The following is a 17,257-nucleotide window of genomic DNA, read 5'->3' as shown; positions in this document are numbered from 1 at the left end:
AATGATAAGGCAAAACAAAATCTTGGATAGCAAAATTAAACAGCAATGTGAAGGGTCACTGCATCTTGGAGAGGAGACACAGCAAAAGAGGTGGCCAAATTTGTAATCAATTTCTAATATATAATTGCCTGGGTTGAATTGTGTCCCACCTCCTAGAGAGTATATATTCTAGTCCTAAACCCCAGTATCTCAGAATGTGACCTTGTATGGAAATAGGATCTTTGCACAGATGTAATTAGTTGAGTTAGGATGAGGTCAGAGTAGAGTAGGATGGATCATGGACATGAGTGAAGTCCTTATAGGAAGGCAAAATTTGGACCCCGACAGGCACAGAGTGGGACTGTCATGTGAAGATGAAGACATAGATAGGGATGATGCAGCAGAAGCCAAAGAAAGCCAAAGATTATCAGCAGACCACTGGGAGCTAGGCAAGAAGCACAAAACAGATTCTCATTCAGAGTCCTCAGAAGGAACCAATCCTGTGGACACCTGATCTTGGGCTTTTAGTCACCAGAACTATAAGATAATAGATTTCTGTTGTTGAAATCATGCTGTTTGTGGTACTTTGTTACAGCCACTCTAAGAAATGAATACAAAAGTAAGACATGCCAATTTTTCTTTTTTAGTATTAGATTTCTATTTGGGATGAAACTTTATGCCAGGCTGTCTTCGTTAATTTCAAGGAATTCATGGAAGAGGAAGGTAGAGAAAGTGTGGTGAGAATGGGCAGCAATACCACAAAATAGGAACAGATAGTGAAGCTCTAATGTCAGTGATTCTGATTCAAAGTCACCCAGGCTCATTTATTAATCATTTACACTATTTTCACTTTCTTTTTTTTATGTGTCCTCCTTGCCCTTTTTGGCTGGGCCACATTTCTCATGTCAGTAGCACTTAAGACTTCCATTATTGGACCAATGTGCAGATGATAAAGCAAGTCCACACTATTTATAATGTTTTTTTCCTGATTGAACAGCCCAACATGAAAAATATGGCTTCATAAGAAACCAAAATGAGCCTTTGACGCAATTTTTTGAAATAAGCCCAAGTTTTGTCACCATCACCACTGACTTGATGTGCGTAATTACCTCCCCCTAATGGCAGGAAAGTGCTCAGAACTGATATAAATATCACTTAATATTCTCAGGCAGTGAACCTTTTTAAACATATTAGCCTTGCAGAATATAATAGATGGAAAGGACAAAATCGCCTCACAATTGTAGGATTAAATAGAAAGTGTCTTTTTAGGACCAATTGCTCTACTTTTAATTTGTAGGTTGCAATATTTGTCTTTTATATTTGTTATTATTTGTTATCATTATTATTATTAATCATTATTCTTATTGGTAGTGTATGCATATGGCAGAATTTGTGGCAAACTTACTGAATTGAAGAAATCAGGCAGCCCAGATGACGATCCTTCATTGGGAAAATCACTCCTCCAGTGTTACTCGATGATCAATTTCTCAACAAGAGAATCTGAGGAAAAGGACACGCACAATTGCTTTGACAAAGTTCTTCCCTGAAACATATTACATCAGAGCCTATGTTCCTGGCCAAACTTCCTTGGGTTATAGACGAGGAATTTTAGAAGAGACCTTTGGTGTTCTTAAATGCCTTCCTCTGGTTCACCCAGCTAGCAAAAAACAAGAACACCACTTTTCTTATTCCAAGTCTAATGCCTGATCATCAGAGCAGTGTATGCCATCAACAATGAGTAAACAGCCCTCCTATCCTGTTCCCTCTAAAGTCATCGGCATGAAATGTTGAAGGCATTAAAAGCAAGGGTGAGTGTAATAAGACTTTTTTCTGATGGTATCCTAAAAGGAGGCACACCATTTCCCAAGTTCCAGCATTATACAAAATTTCGTCATGTGGGCCACAGATTCACTGTTATCCAAAATCACCTGAAACTTTACCTATAGCCTGTGCCCTGAAATCGATATGATGACCCTCATTTCAATAATAAATAATCCCACTGTCATAAATATCATCAACTTTCTGTAGAGGTAGATTTCAAGTTAGCATAAGCTTCCATTTCCTGTAAAGTCATTTACATTTGTAAATACTCTTTCTATGTCTTAGTCTAATGCCTCTTTGACAGTAGGAGACTGAAGAAGATAACCATAGCAATAGCAATAGTAAAGTGTGATGCCTCAGCCCCAACAAGCTTGACAGTCTGTTAGTAATAGAAAGAGCCTGTCCTTTAACTCTTTTGGTCTTGCGTGTGTCGAATAATACTAATTTCTGTCCAGTTTATTTTAAGCGCTTGAACCACAGAGAGGGTTTGTTGTTGTTCTCATGTCATTCACATTTAACTGCAACATGTAACACAACTCAGCAGAAATGAGACATTACTCAGAGATTTCTGGTGACCCTATTTCGTATATTGTAAGCACTAGAGAATTCATCTCATTTCAGATATCTAATTTCAGCCCATTCTTTGTCTAGGGATTTGGGGGAGATAACATAAAAGATTGGCACACTGCAGAACTATTTACCACAAACTATAGATATCGAGCAGTATGCAGAACTCAAGGGAGATCAAGAATTATGGACTGACTTGTGATCTTTTCATCAAAGGAGTAACAAGGGGCAAGAGTAAGAGGCAATTCAAGTTTGATTGAATTAGTGTTCGAGTTGGGGCTAAAGAAAGAGCTGGTGTTAAGTGTCAGTGTTGAGTTGGACTCCTAGGTCAGATCCATCCTGCTTCAGATGCCGGAGGTTGGGAAACACCACACCCAAGTCAGGAGCACCCAGCCTCTAGTCAAAACAGTGCAGGTTGAATCAAAATGCTATCCACGTTTCTCTGTTCACCATTCAGATTTTAAGCATCGGTGGATTTCTGCCCGACAAGCATGCCTGCTGCTAACTACTTGTCACTATGGGAAAAGTTTGCCTCACTGAGGGCTCTGTCTTGGACACCATGTGGACCTCTCCTTATGAGCCCTTTCCACTCTAACCATACTGGTCTGCCATCTTGATTTTAAGCCTTTTGGCATCATTTGATCACTGTTGTCTCACTGCTAGGAAAAAGGAAAATAAATGCACCTGGGGTGGAGAGGTACTTTGAATATTCTCTGCAGAGAAAGTGATTCACAATCAGAATCCAAGCTGAAAATATCTTTTCCACTGAGAGTACTTCCTATGAGGCACCATTAAAAATCCAGTTCTAGCCATCTCACCTCTGTGTTTACTTTTTAAAATTCCACTGGGTTTGGGGGAGGGGGGGAATTTATTCATCACAATAGAAAACAATAAAAATAAAACCAAGTATTAGATAGTATTCCCACCAGATCTGTTATCTGGGGAAGGGCTCATCACTTTTGCTATTTTTCGGCCAGGAATGTATAACCTGAATCAAATCATGAGGAAACATCAGACGAACCCAAACGGATAAACATTCTCTAAAATAACTGGCCTGGATTCTTCAGAACTGCCGATGTCATGAAAGGCAAATAGAGACTCAGGAACTTTTCCAGATTGAAGGAGACTAAAGAGACATGACAGCTAAATACGTGATCCTAAACCCCTTCCTCGAATTAAAAACAAACAAACAAACAAAAAACAGTCCCATAAAAGACAGTACTGGGACAAAATCAGAATATGATTCATAGGACAAAGTATCAATGTTCAATGATTTGCACTGGATAACTGTACAGTGGTTACATAAGAGAATATCCTTGTTCCTAGGAAATTCACATTAAAATGTTAGAGACAAAGGGCCATGATTCTGCAAACTCTTCTCAATGTGTCTTCATTAAAGAGTTCCATTGTTTTGAAACTCTTGAATTCAGGATGATTTAATAAAAAATATAAGAATTAAGGCTTCTGTTTGGCACACATCTGAAATACGTTGTTTAAAATAAAAAGTTAAATACAATTTTAAGTTTTCAGAAACATCACAAGAATACAGAAATCTACTGTATACCCTTTGCACAGATACATCAATTGTTAGCATTTGCTACATCTTTTGTCATCTTCTCTATCAATTGTGTGTGTGTGTATGTGTATAATGTATATGCATATATACCTACCTGGGAGAACAACTTTTTTAAAGACAATGATCAACTCCCTTCTTTTGGGCCTGTTGAAAACATTTAACAAAAACATAAAATAGGGGCACCTGGGTGGCTCAGTTGGTTAAGCGTCTGACTCTTGGTTTCAGCTCAGTTCATGATCTCACAGTTCATGAGGTCAAGCCCCTCATAGGGCTTTACACTGACAGCACACAACCTGCTTGGGATTTTCCTTCCTCTCCCTCTCTTTCTCTCTCTCCTTCTCTTAAAACAAATAAACATTTTTAAAAAACATAAATCATAAATGGTGTTTTGCTCACTGAGAAAATGAAAGATACCAACAAATATCTATCTTTTTGCTGTATGACCTCATCAACATTAAAATTAAAAGACAAAACTGAGTGTACTGATAACTGCATTTGTGTGGTCAGTTAGACTTGCTTTACTAATGTATCACTGAACTTGTTAGGGGAAAAACAAAACCAAACAGAACCAGAGCTATAATGACAAAGCTGTTCACAACTCCTTCCAGATGGGTAAAATATTCACAGTTAGACAGGTGCCCCAGGTGCCCTTTCTTTGGGAAATAAAGAACAAAACTGATCAAAGGATTGTTCATACTCAGCAGTACCCAAATGTTCATGATCATGTCATTTCTAACTAAATCTTTTTTTTTTTTCTGTTTTTCATCTCCTGCTTTGAATCACTCCATTGGAACCCAGCTGAGCTCAGTCAGGCTTGCAAGGTTGAATGTGCCTGCCAGGCAAGCTTAACTATTTCTTACATGTCTTGGTGGATACCAAAAAGGTTACCGTATTAAAATTGTTGATGTATATGAATTAAGAGCATCCTTCCTCAGGTGTAAGCCAGCATGTGGTATTTCTGAAGATGACACAATCCAGCAATAATAATAAATACTGAAGCCGTCGTTCATCTAAGTTAGATTTCAAGCACATTGCCAGAATGAATTACTTAATGAATTTTACTGATGAGTACCTTAAACAACATTCAGCTTAAATAGCTATGTGTTTTCAGGTTAAGAAAACCATATAAAACAAAAAAAAACCATGTTTTAGCTACTCAAATCCAAGATAAATTTTACTAATATTTAAAGCATACATCTCAACTGAAATAGGAATTAAATCAAATACTTCTCTGTGGCCACGCCTATGCTTGCTGAATGACAGTATCCTTACTCCTAAGGGTAACAATTATCTTGTTGGAGCACTGAAACATTTGGAGGAATAGATCATTTGTCTGGATTTTGCAAGGGGAAGATACTAAAACCAATAATTTTAAAAGATAAAAATCAGGAAATTTTAGAGAGTGATGTAAAATGTGTATAATTTTCAAAGTAATATAGAATCCATGATGATGATGGTGATCATGATGGTGGTGGTGGCAGCGATGATTGTAATGATGGCAGCTCTTTCACTATCGAGTTGGTTGGTCCCAAACAACAAAACCAATTCCAGCAAATTTCAGCAGAAGAACGAACTTCTAGAATAAGGCATAGCAACTCATAGAATTGAAGGAGGAGAGGAAATGGTGGTGAGCCCTAAACAGGAGAGAAATTAGAGAACCAGAATTCTGAATAGTAGAGACCAAATGTCTTTTCAGTATTCTTTTATCGGAACGACTGAAGGTTTACTAGGTGACTTCCAAGATCTTTTCCAACTTAAAATTCTGTGATTTCCTCTGGATGGTAAAATAATCTTCTGTCTCTAAAAATATTTTGTCCAGGAAATTATGTCCAAAGCCTCTTCAGAATGTAGCCTCTTCAGAAACAGTTATAGAGATTGATTTTTCTTATTTCAAAAGATATTAGCCTAGCATTCAAAAAATTTCTATTAACTTTCAAATCCCCAAAGAAATATAAAATTTATTCATTTAAACCCTAAAGTAGGGCATATTACTTTAGCATGTTGTTTTTTTTTTTCCCCCTCTAACTCCTTTGTCAATACTAATTTCCAACTGCACAATATCTGGGTATAAAGATTTGAGCTTGGATTATGTTTAAAACACATAATCATATGTCATCACAATAAATCTCTGATAAAATGTATATTTTCAAATTAAATTAGCTTTGCATATAGGCAGATAAGTTTTCAGATACAGTTTTAATTTGGATCTATCCTTCTTCTGAAAAAGCATTTATAATTCCACACTTCAGTAAAGTGTTATTCAGTACAAATTGTGCTAAAGATTGACAAAGAATATATATTTGAAAAATGTTTTGGAGGTATGCACTTCCAGTGAAAAAAAGCATCTTAACTTGTCTCTGGCAAAATACATATAAGCATTTCATAATTATAAGCTCATTAGCTTATATTTACCAAAAGAGAAGCTCAACTATGTGTGCCTTACACCACACACACACACACACACACACACACACACACACACACTCACACACAGTGATATATGGTTATATTTGCGTTTTCACTAAATATCAAATAGAAATAAAAATTAAATCATACCATACAGTTAATGAACACTGGCTCCAAAACCTCAAAGTTGCTAGAGAATTGGTAGATAGAAAACAAACAAGCTAATTGCCAAAATAGAAGGCAATGATGAACTTAATATTCTTATTTTAAAGGGAAAATGGAGGCAGATTGGTAGAAATGATAAAAGGACAAAAGAGTGTAAAATTCATTAGAAATTTTCTCAAAGGAGATTTCAAGATCTCTTTGAAAAAACAAACTTCTAACAGAGTATGGGAGATTTTCTTTATTTTTAGTTCAAAATCTGTTACGAAGAAAGAGTTCCAGGGAAAAGAAATATAAATGGCAGCACCAGACCTCCCAAACACTGCAGACTTCTAACACCTCCAGGGACTGCAGTTGTCTCCCCGCCTACAAATTTCAATCATCCCTGCAGCCCCAGTCTTCAACCATCTGAGGACAACCCATCAATATAACTGATAACACACCCAATCTGTGTACAGGAAGGAAAGTATTCAAAATACCATTTATCCCAGAAGACACACTGACATCCTGGAATTAAGAAATATGGTTTCTTCTCACATTCTATCCATTGTGAATAATTGTTGACTACTTTGGAGTTTAGTTTTTTGATTGCAGTTTGAGTGATGAATTAATAAACTATGGGAAGCCATGTAGATGTTGCACAGGTGAACAAAGCATGGCAATGTGTTACTCAAATCAAACCCTGTTCCTGTTGCTAAGCAGATCCTTTGATTCCTGTATGTTCTCTCTCAACAAATAATAGCACATACAATTATATGTATAATATAATTAATATAATATTAGAGTGCTAATACATCTATTAATTGAACTTAAATTAGTATGTTGATGCCTTATTCTGATATTATTTCATAGCTTTGAGAAACTGAAACTAAAACAGTCTATACAAAACTATTTTGGAAAGGAAGCAAAGCGATGTTCTGTCATTCTGTCTTAAAATACTTACTTCGCTATGGAAAACATTAATGGATGGGAAACATAAAATGTTATATTTATTTTGTGTTGTTGCTCATATAGATAATAAAATCTTGCAGTGACCCCAGCATGGTGAGCCACATAGAGAAGAGGTTAAGAACATGGATTCTAGAGCTAACTAGATTTAAATGCTGGATTTAACTACAGTGGAATTATTTCTTTCTAAGTAATGTTAAGGAAGTTACTTACTTCAGATGTCTAATCTATAAAAATGGAATGGTAATGGTAGTGATATTGCTAGGATTACTGTAAAAATAAGTAAATCTATGCAATGCACTAAAAAACCCACAAAGCATGTCATAATGGCTGGATATATGTCTGCTTTTAAATTGCATATGCACTGACACAAGCATGCTCTTTCTCAAACCTACATACACATATATTACATAAAAATACTGTGGGAGTTATTTAGAAAGAGGGTTACTAGGAAGAGAGCATTGCTTCTGGAAGCAGAAGACAGGGATTCATTCACCAACATTCGCAGCAAATGTGCTGCCATTTACCTGTGTGTGTGTGTGTGTGTGTGTGTGTGTGTGTGTGTGTGTGTTTAATACTCTCTGCAACTAATTTCTTTATGTCCAGAAAGAAATTATTTATAAGCTTCATGGATTAAAAATAAATCTTTTTTATTTACTCTGGATCTGTATTGTACTCTTGACCAGAGCACTTTTTTTTAAGTGTGTCTGTGTCTATTTTAAATGCTATAGCAGTAACACAAAGCTTTAAGAATTTATTATTTAATGCAATTGTGAAAATTGTATTTACATTTTTTTTACATTTATTTATTTTTGAGAGACAGAGTGAGACAGAGCACGAGCGGAGGAGGGGCAGAAAGAGAAGGAGACATAAAATCTGAACCAGGCTCCAGGCCCCAAGCAAGCATTCAGCACAGAGCCTGATGCAGGGTTCAAACCCATGAACTGTGAGATCATAAACTGAGACAAAGCTGGACACTTAACCAACTGAGCCACCCAGACGCCCCGTGAAAATTTCATTTGAGAAGTCCATACAGGAAATAATGAGGGGAGAACATCGATATTTAGACATTTTAATCTATATATCAAACTGAAATTGGAGCTTGAATTCCCAGAATAGATAAGGGATGCAGTCATTAGAAGTCTCTGTGTACTGAAATATATATCTAGAGAACATTCTGGAGGTCTTCCCTTTCACTTTAAAATGTAGATTAGAGATGCTTGTTTAATGGGAGGGGGAACCACCAGAGACTCCTGCTAAATGTAACTTAAATGTATTTCCCAATGTTCTTCCCATTTTCCTTGCTTCTCCTCCCATCTACAAGCATTTTCAAGTGTGTATTCACACACTCACACAAAGCCACTGGTGCTGTTCATATAACATTGCAAAAATATCAAATCTGTTGAACTTAAAGATACAGCTCAGGGGAATTTAGGTTTTCTTTAGGAAGACATGCAGTATTGAACCCAGAGAGCTACAATACCCCTGTATCGTACTCTCTGGGTATTCCCCCCAGGTCGCTGGGGGAAGGGTATTTTCACTAGAATCCTATCTAACCTTTCTGTCTTAATTACTGGGGAGGTGGGGGACAGAGAAGATTATAGAATGTTCCCCCTTCTCCATAATTTACAGTCACAACAATACAGCTTTAGTATAATAACAGTGAAAGAACTATTTATAGCTGAAAGAACTACAGGCACAGGATCTCTCTGATGAGTATTTGGAGAAGCTCAAAATCAAGAGAGTAGACACAAACAAGGCCACTAGAGAAATCTGAAACCTCTGGGACTTTCAGCCACAGCAAACATTAAACACAACTCAACTCTTAACCTTATTAACATAAAACCTCAAGCTGAAGCCTGTTTATCCCAGTTCCTCTTACCCAATAACATGTCCTACTCTCAACAGAAAAGATACATATTTATATATTTAAAGATATATGTGAATGTATTTTACACCTATCTAAAGATATAGATTATCAATGGATAGAGGATGGATGGATAGATAGAAGATAGATAGATAGATAGATAGATAGATAGATAGATAGATAGATACATAGATATGGCAGTCTGAAAGGCAAGTTAAAACACAGTATGGACTAAGAAAGTATCAGGACCAGACTCAGATAGGACACACAAATTTTAGAATTATCAGACTGGGAATTTACTCTAAACATTATCTGGTAATGTTCCTTACCACCCCCACAAGGGTATGTGTTTACAACTGAAAACACTATACATATACACTGAATTGAACAATTAAGTAAATGGATGGTGGATGGTGGGATCCAAGTTGCTCAGCATTGAAGTAAAAGTTTACAGAAAAGCAAGGATAGACTAGAAAAATGGTAATGGTAATGGAATATAATTGGAAACATCAATGTGAATTCATGTTTAGTTTAAATATAGTCATAGTTGGTTATATATAGAAATACACATGGGGATATGTAACTCAGGCTAATATACATGCATATATTTCCTTTTTCAGTCCCCTGAAAGAAAACACACCCCCAGTAGCAATGAGTATACCTAGTGCGCAGAGCTTGGTTTGTTTTTTTATTTGTTTGTTTTTGGTTTTGTTTTTATTTTTCCCAATCTTGGTTGTATAAGCATTATCCAATAATGCTGCTCCTTGGAGAAATGACTGATTCCAAGACTGAGGCAGAAAGTGTACAAGATAGACCTAGCGTATCTATAGTACCAGAAAGAAGTAAAATAAATAAGGTAAATAAAAAGTAAATAAACAAAGACCACAATGCTGAGGGCATTTCAAAGGGACACAGGAGAAAATTGAAGGAGTTCCTAATATCCCAGAGTGTAATAATTTGAACACCAAAGTAAATAACATGGTGCTGAATGTTAAATTCTTTTTAAAGTTGATTTTTAGAGAGAGAGATTGACAGAGTGTGAGCAGGGGAGGGGCAGAGAGAGAGAAAAAGACACAGAATCTGAAGCAGGCTCCAGGCTCTGAGCTGTCAGCACAGAGCCCAACATGGGACTCGAACCCATGAACCATAATCATGACCTGAGCCGAAGTCAGACACTCAACCAACTGAGCCACCCAGGCGTCCCAACATGGTGCTGAATTTTAACCTGAAGTTAAAGTAAATATACAAATATTCATACTGATTGGAATAAACGCTTGTATAAATAAACCGTGGAGAATTGACAGATATCCCATTCAAAATATTCCAAATAACTAATGTAGATGCTCCTTCTTCCAAAGACTATAGCATGAAAGGGAAGAACAAAAGAAGAGTAACTTTATAGTGGAGAAACCAGACAAAAATTATACCAATTCAAGTGAGCAAGGTTAACACCCACAGTGATAACTTATATTGGAAGTATGTCCTCTTGATGCAAAATGATAAGAAAGGCAATGTGCTTTGGTGGTATTTCTCCCCAAAACACATTGCCCCAATCTAACCATGAGAAAAACATCACACAAATACTACTTGCAGTACATCCTACAAAGTACCTCACAAATAATCCTCAAGACCATCAAGTTCATTAAAAACAAGAGAAACTCTGGGGCGCCTGGGTGGCGCAGTCGGTTAAGCGTCCGACATCAGCCAGGTCATGATCTCGCGGTCGGTGAGTTTGAGCCCCGCGTCAGGCTCTGGGCTGATGGCTCAGAGCCTGGAGCCTGTTTCCGATTCTGTGTCTCCCTCTCTCTCTGCCCCTCCCCCGTTCATGCTCTGCCTCTGTCTGTCCCAAAAATAAATAAAAAATGTTGAAAAAAAAATTAAAAAAAAAAAAAAAAAAACAAGAGAAACTCTCACAGCTAAGGGGAACCTAAGGAGGCATGACAATTAAGTGTAATGTGTCCTAGATGGAATCCTGGAACAGAAAACAAGCATTAGGTAAAAACCAAAGAAACTGAATAAAGTATGGATTTTAGTTAGTAATAATGTATCAATATTGGTTCATTAATTGTAACAAACCTACAATGCTAACGTAAGATATAAATAATAGGGGAAATCAGACGTGGGATATAGGGGAGCACTATTCTCTCTTTGCAATAATTCTGTAAATGTAAAACTGTTCTAAAATAAGAAGTTAATTTTTAAATGATATATAGACATATATGCCCATATGTGTATATATATGTATGTATGCATGCATATGAAGATCCCATGTATCTTTCCAACCTCATGTCAGGCCAATTTCTCTAGGTGCAAGCCATATTTCAAAAACACCAAACTTCTAACAGTTTTTCCAATACCACATGTTTCCTTTACCTCTGTGCTATCTCTGCTAAACCTTTCCTCCCACATTCTTCCCTTATGACTAGTTCATACTTATCTTTGGAAATATTACACATTTCCAAGAAATCTGCTCTACATCTAAATTAAGAGCACCTCCTTATATCCTCACAGCACCCTACACTTCTCTTGTCAAATAATTAATTTAACATTTACATCCCCAGTAAAATGGGCTCCAGATAAGGGGAAAAAAACAAAACAAAACAAGACAGATGGAACCTACAACTTTTTGCTAGAAACACACTTCCATCTCACCAAGCATATCTCCTTGCCACCATTTAATTTTTGCAGTTAGGATAAACTAGAAAGTAAATGTACATGCACACACTTTTCCACCTTGTTTTTTGTTTAACCATCAGTCCAAGGGTCCACATACTCAAAATTCCCATAAATTCAAGAAAATCTTGAAGTAATTCCTTAGTATCCTATATCCTTGAATAAAGCTATTGAAAGTGTCATTCATTTTTATAGCCCTATAATTAAAACTAAGGTCTGACACATAATATACTATCAAGAGATACTTAGTGAACTGACCCGAACTGAACTGTCTAGCAATTTTTCTCTGGAAAAAGCATACTTAAGATTGGAGGTTCTCTTTTTTCCAAAGGGAAATGAATGAATCCATTTGGAGACTAAAAGAGTCAAATTAATTCAAAATAGCAGCAACAAATGCCCCCGACAATCTGACTTTATTATTAAAAAGACTTACCATCTACAACTAAGTGTTCTTACTATTGCTTTTTAATAGCCAAGTGTTACTATTTGAAAACTAAAAATGAAAGAAAATTTCAACATGGAATACCTTTGAGGTAACTCAGAAATAATTCTAATATTTTCCTCCCTTTCAAAATCTCAACATTTCTAAAGCAAAAATTATAATAATGTATGAAAATAATATAAATGCCAATATCTAAGACATTGAGTCTATTTTGACTACGGAAATGTAGGAATATTATGTATCTTTTTAAATTATTGTTTTACCATTGGATCCAAATATTGTAGAATGTCCTAATCTATTCATCCTTAACACACTTTTTTTCGTTGGTGTTTCCAGAGAATAAAAACAAGTACCCTGTTTTAACAAGCTAAATAAAAGTTTAAGACCCTACTAACTTCAGGCTTATGTAATGTTAATGCATTTTTATTTTATTTTCCAATATATTTTGGATTAAATATTAATTTTGAGGAAAAGTTACCAATGTAACATAAAATATAGCTTTTTTAAAAATAAAAGCATCAACAATGACTAAAGAAAGCTGGATATTGTGCCAAAAAAGAGATTTTAATAACAGTGTCATGGTCACAGAAGCCTACTGTTTAAAAATTAATTTTTAATTTGAGAACATTACTGGCAGCACCAAGAGTGAACAAAACATATTCTCTCATTACCAGAGCCACTCCTTGGAGCAGAAATGCCAGATGCTCTAAGGTAAGGACAAAGAATACTTTGAACCCTAGAAGAAATATGACAAATAACTGGAAGTATGCACAATTGTTTCCAACCAGCATTTTCCTAAGCAAAAATGTTCATGAAAATAAAAATGAACTGAATATTTACTTATCCTATAAATAAGCATGATATATTTTGAGGTCTTTTTTAAGTAAATTTGAGTAAATTTTTTCTGGGGGAGAAGAAATAAATGATTTTTCTTTATGTTAACAAAGGGACCTTAGAATAATTGTCTCAAACCATTGATGCCTTCATTTGACATTAAGCACATGACATGAACCCAGGATCAGGCTAGGTGATGCATACAAAGAATAGCCATTGGCCTCCAAGGACCCTCACTTTGATAGGGGACATTAACAAGAGGACAATTAGAACTCAGTCATACTGACAAAGCAACGTGGAGCCAGTTCAGATGATCCTCAACAGAGGTAGCGATTTACTGTAAAGCTTTGACTAATGGTGTATATGTAGGATATAAAGCATTTAGTATTCCCACCAAATATATGAAGTGGTGCCTAAAAGGATCTGAGATACACTTTCCTAAGGAAAAATTATAAAAGACTAAAATTTAGTGGTTGCCTGGCTAGCTCATTCATCTGGATTATCTTCATCTTTGTTTCTCTTCAAACTTGGCTATTTTACTGCTCTATACAGACACATGTTAATTTATAATAAACTGATATTGATATAAATAATTCTCATCCATATATATGCAAGTTATATCTGGTAGAATGCAATTGATGATGGCTCTATAGGTATTCAAAGGTTTGCCAGTTTGTAACTATTTGTAAATTTCTTATAGTATTTCTTATCTGACTATAAATGTAGGAATCTGAATTCTTTTGAACCACTGATTTCCTCATTTATCAATGAGTCAGATAAATTCTTTGACATGTGTACATTTTATATCAATAGGAGTTGTGCTTTTTCTAATTTTTTAAATTTTTTTAACGTTTATTTATTTTTGAGAGAGACAGAATGTAAGCAGGGGAGGGGCAGAGAGAGAGGGAGACACAGAATCCGAAGCAGGATCCAGGCTCTGAGCTGTCAGCACAGAGCCTGATGCAGGGCCTGAACCCACAAACGGCTCATGACCTGAGCAGAAGTGAGACGCCCAACTGGCCGAGCCACCCAGGTGCCCCCCAGCTGTGCTTTTTTAAAATTATCCTTTAATAAGTGAATAAGGAAACTTTAAATCAGGTAGAGTGTTTCTGTCTACTGGTGTTACTTATATTTCAAGAGAGTGATTCAGAACAAACGCAAGCTTCAGATGCTGATATGGATGGTTCTCTTCAGCATTTCCTCCTTCAGAAACCAAGAATAATGAGCTGAAGCCATAGATTCCAAGGAGAAGAATGCCCCAGCAAGAAGAAAAATGTAAAAAAACCATCACATGGTAAATATTTAGAAAGACGGTCCATGATTTCTAGAAACATTTATTCTGACCAAAGTGATCAAGAAGTGTATACACTCTAAAGGATGGGATGCATCCTTTTATAACCACTCTACAATACTGTGCCACGTGTTTATAATTCATGGAGCCATTTAAGGTATCTCCATTTGTTTTCAGAGCAATAACACTTTCTCAAGTAAATTAAAAGTCTGGCTGTTTAAATTAGATCGCTCTATCTTAAAAATACAAGCAATTCTAAAATGGAAGGAAATTCAGGCTTTACATATTTCTTCGTTAAATGAAATGCACTAATTTACCAGCTTGTTCTGCAATATGGTTCAAAATAGTTATAGATATGTGAAGATATAGATAGGGATAGATGTAACAGGAACTTAAAATGGAAGTTCCAGATTACACAATGACCAGCAAATTCCAAAGTGGTCTAGAAGTAACAAAGAACATGGCCAAGAAAGGATTAGAGGTCTCATGCTGCATCAAGAATTTAACAGTCAGATCAAAAGGCAAAAGAAAGCAATGTTGGGGAAGATTCTGTGGAGATAACTTTGTTGGGAGGTATATGCCCCAAGGAGCATTTGCCCTATTTCCTAACAGTTGTGCCACCTCCCAACACCAAGAAAAGGGAGAGAGAGAGAGAGAAGCCATAGAGATGTGACTCAGGGGCTTAATATGCGTTCCCTTTGGAAAATATACGGACTTGTGTCTGCCACCCAACTGGAAGATTATAAGGAAGATAAGAGATTACTGGCTACTCTGATGGCTAAGCAGAATAGAGCTTTCAAAATCTGTGACTATTCACACTTCTAAAATTTTTCCTAAAGTTTTGTGGAAAAAAGGATGTCATCCCCCTTCAGGAGGAGGGAAGTGAATCCACATGAACTCATTGTGGGTCCTGCCCAGAAGGGTCATCTGAAAGGCACCACAAGTTTCATAATAAAGAGGCCAAAATCTAGGCATTTTCAAACAATGATAGAGGTGATCATGAAAAACTTGTAAAAATAACCTGAGTTTATGGGATTACAATATTTTAGGTAGATCACTCAAAACCTAGGCAACTTTATAACTTTATTATTTTTTTTGAAAACCTAAAAATACACACACACACACACACACACACACACACCAGATTCCAAAAGAGTTAGATTTTCTAACATGCCAAAAGAAGTTTTAAATCTGAATAAATAGAAACTATAATAAGTGAAGGATTTTTGTCTTAAAAATAAATACAGCTCAATGGAAGGTCATGTAAGAATGGTTGAGCCAACTAAGTTATACAGCAAAGGACAAAATGAACACAGAATAGAGATAATAATGCAATAAGCACCTTGAAGGCAGAGCATATGGACAAGCTGGACCAAGAGGGAGAATGTGAGATGAGGGGCATCATGTCCAGGACTGCATATTTATGTAGCTTGCTGGATTAAATTTATTAGTATATTTTACATTCAACTGCAGATACTGTATATTAACATACCAGAAAACAAAGTCACAAAGATCCCCTGAAACTTCTGCATTACAATGATAACATTCTGCTATTTATCAATCATGTATTACCCAATATAAGTTACAGAAACAGAAACACTCTTTTTAGCAGAACAGACCGTATCAGCAGATAACTAGGGACTGTGGAAGGAATAAGAAACCAGTGGTGACAGAATTTTGGCATTGCCAATGCAACTACAGAGCAGAAATGTTCAGCAGTGGTGGTGCTATTGGCGGTATTGGCGAGGGTCCAAAAAACCCACAACAGCTCACAAGAGAGTATTTAAATTCCCAGGCCCAGAGAACTTACCATCAGCTCAGTAAGGAGCAGTGACATAAGAACTCTCTTGATCCCTTTTATTCCTTCTTCCTACTCCTACCTTATCCTGGAGGAGGGGGCAAGTGCTGTTCAGAATGCTTAGTTTGAAAGATGGGAGTGGGAAGAAGAGTTAAATATCAAGGTGGAGAAAAAGAAAAGAAGCCATTCATGTGTCCTTCGTTGACTTTGATGCTTCCTTGTCCATACCAAGCAAGCATGACAGGGAATGATGTTTTGACCATTACATAGGTCTGGACATTTTAATTACTGACTGGATGGCTTTGTATGATGGCCAAATAAGCATAACTCTCATGGGGCTGCCCAATCCAGGGAAAATGGAAGGTTTATTGCTTCAAATTAATTTAAAAAGATAACAGAGGACAAAAATTGAGATGCTTTATGTTGCAGTCAACAGGCCCTGACATATATATGTAAAGATTATTTATTGATGTCCAACTCTCAAGTTTTGTGTGCCATGTTTTGATAACATAGTCTGAAAAAGGGAGACCCTTCATTTCTTAAAGTTATCTTTTAGGAAACTACCCTATATTATCCTATCTCCTCCTTCAGATATATGAGCAAAAACTAATTTACAAAATGATTATATTGTTTATTGCAAATATAAAAAAAGTTAAATTCCATATAATATATATCTAAATGCATTAGTGAAAACACCATCTTTTGTAAGACATGAAAACTGAACTTAAGAAAGGCAGTAACAGAGGATTACATGAACTTGCATAAGTTGGGAGTTCAAACCCATACTGGCTTTAGGCATTTACTGAAACAGAGAATCAGAGATTATACTTAAAAATCTTCTTGACTTTGGGGCACCTGGGTGGCTCAGCCAGTTAAGCATCCAACTTCGTCTA

This window comes from Prionailurus bengalensis, chromosome B1, assembly GCF_016509475.1.
Source record: "Prionailurus bengalensis isolate Pbe53 chromosome B1, Fcat_Pben_1.1_paternal_pri, whole genome shotgun sequence".
NCBI lineage: Eukaryota > Metazoa > Chordata > Mammalia > Carnivora > Felidae > Prionailurus > Prionailurus bengalensis.
Note: the sequence above shows the minus strand (reverse complement) of the source record.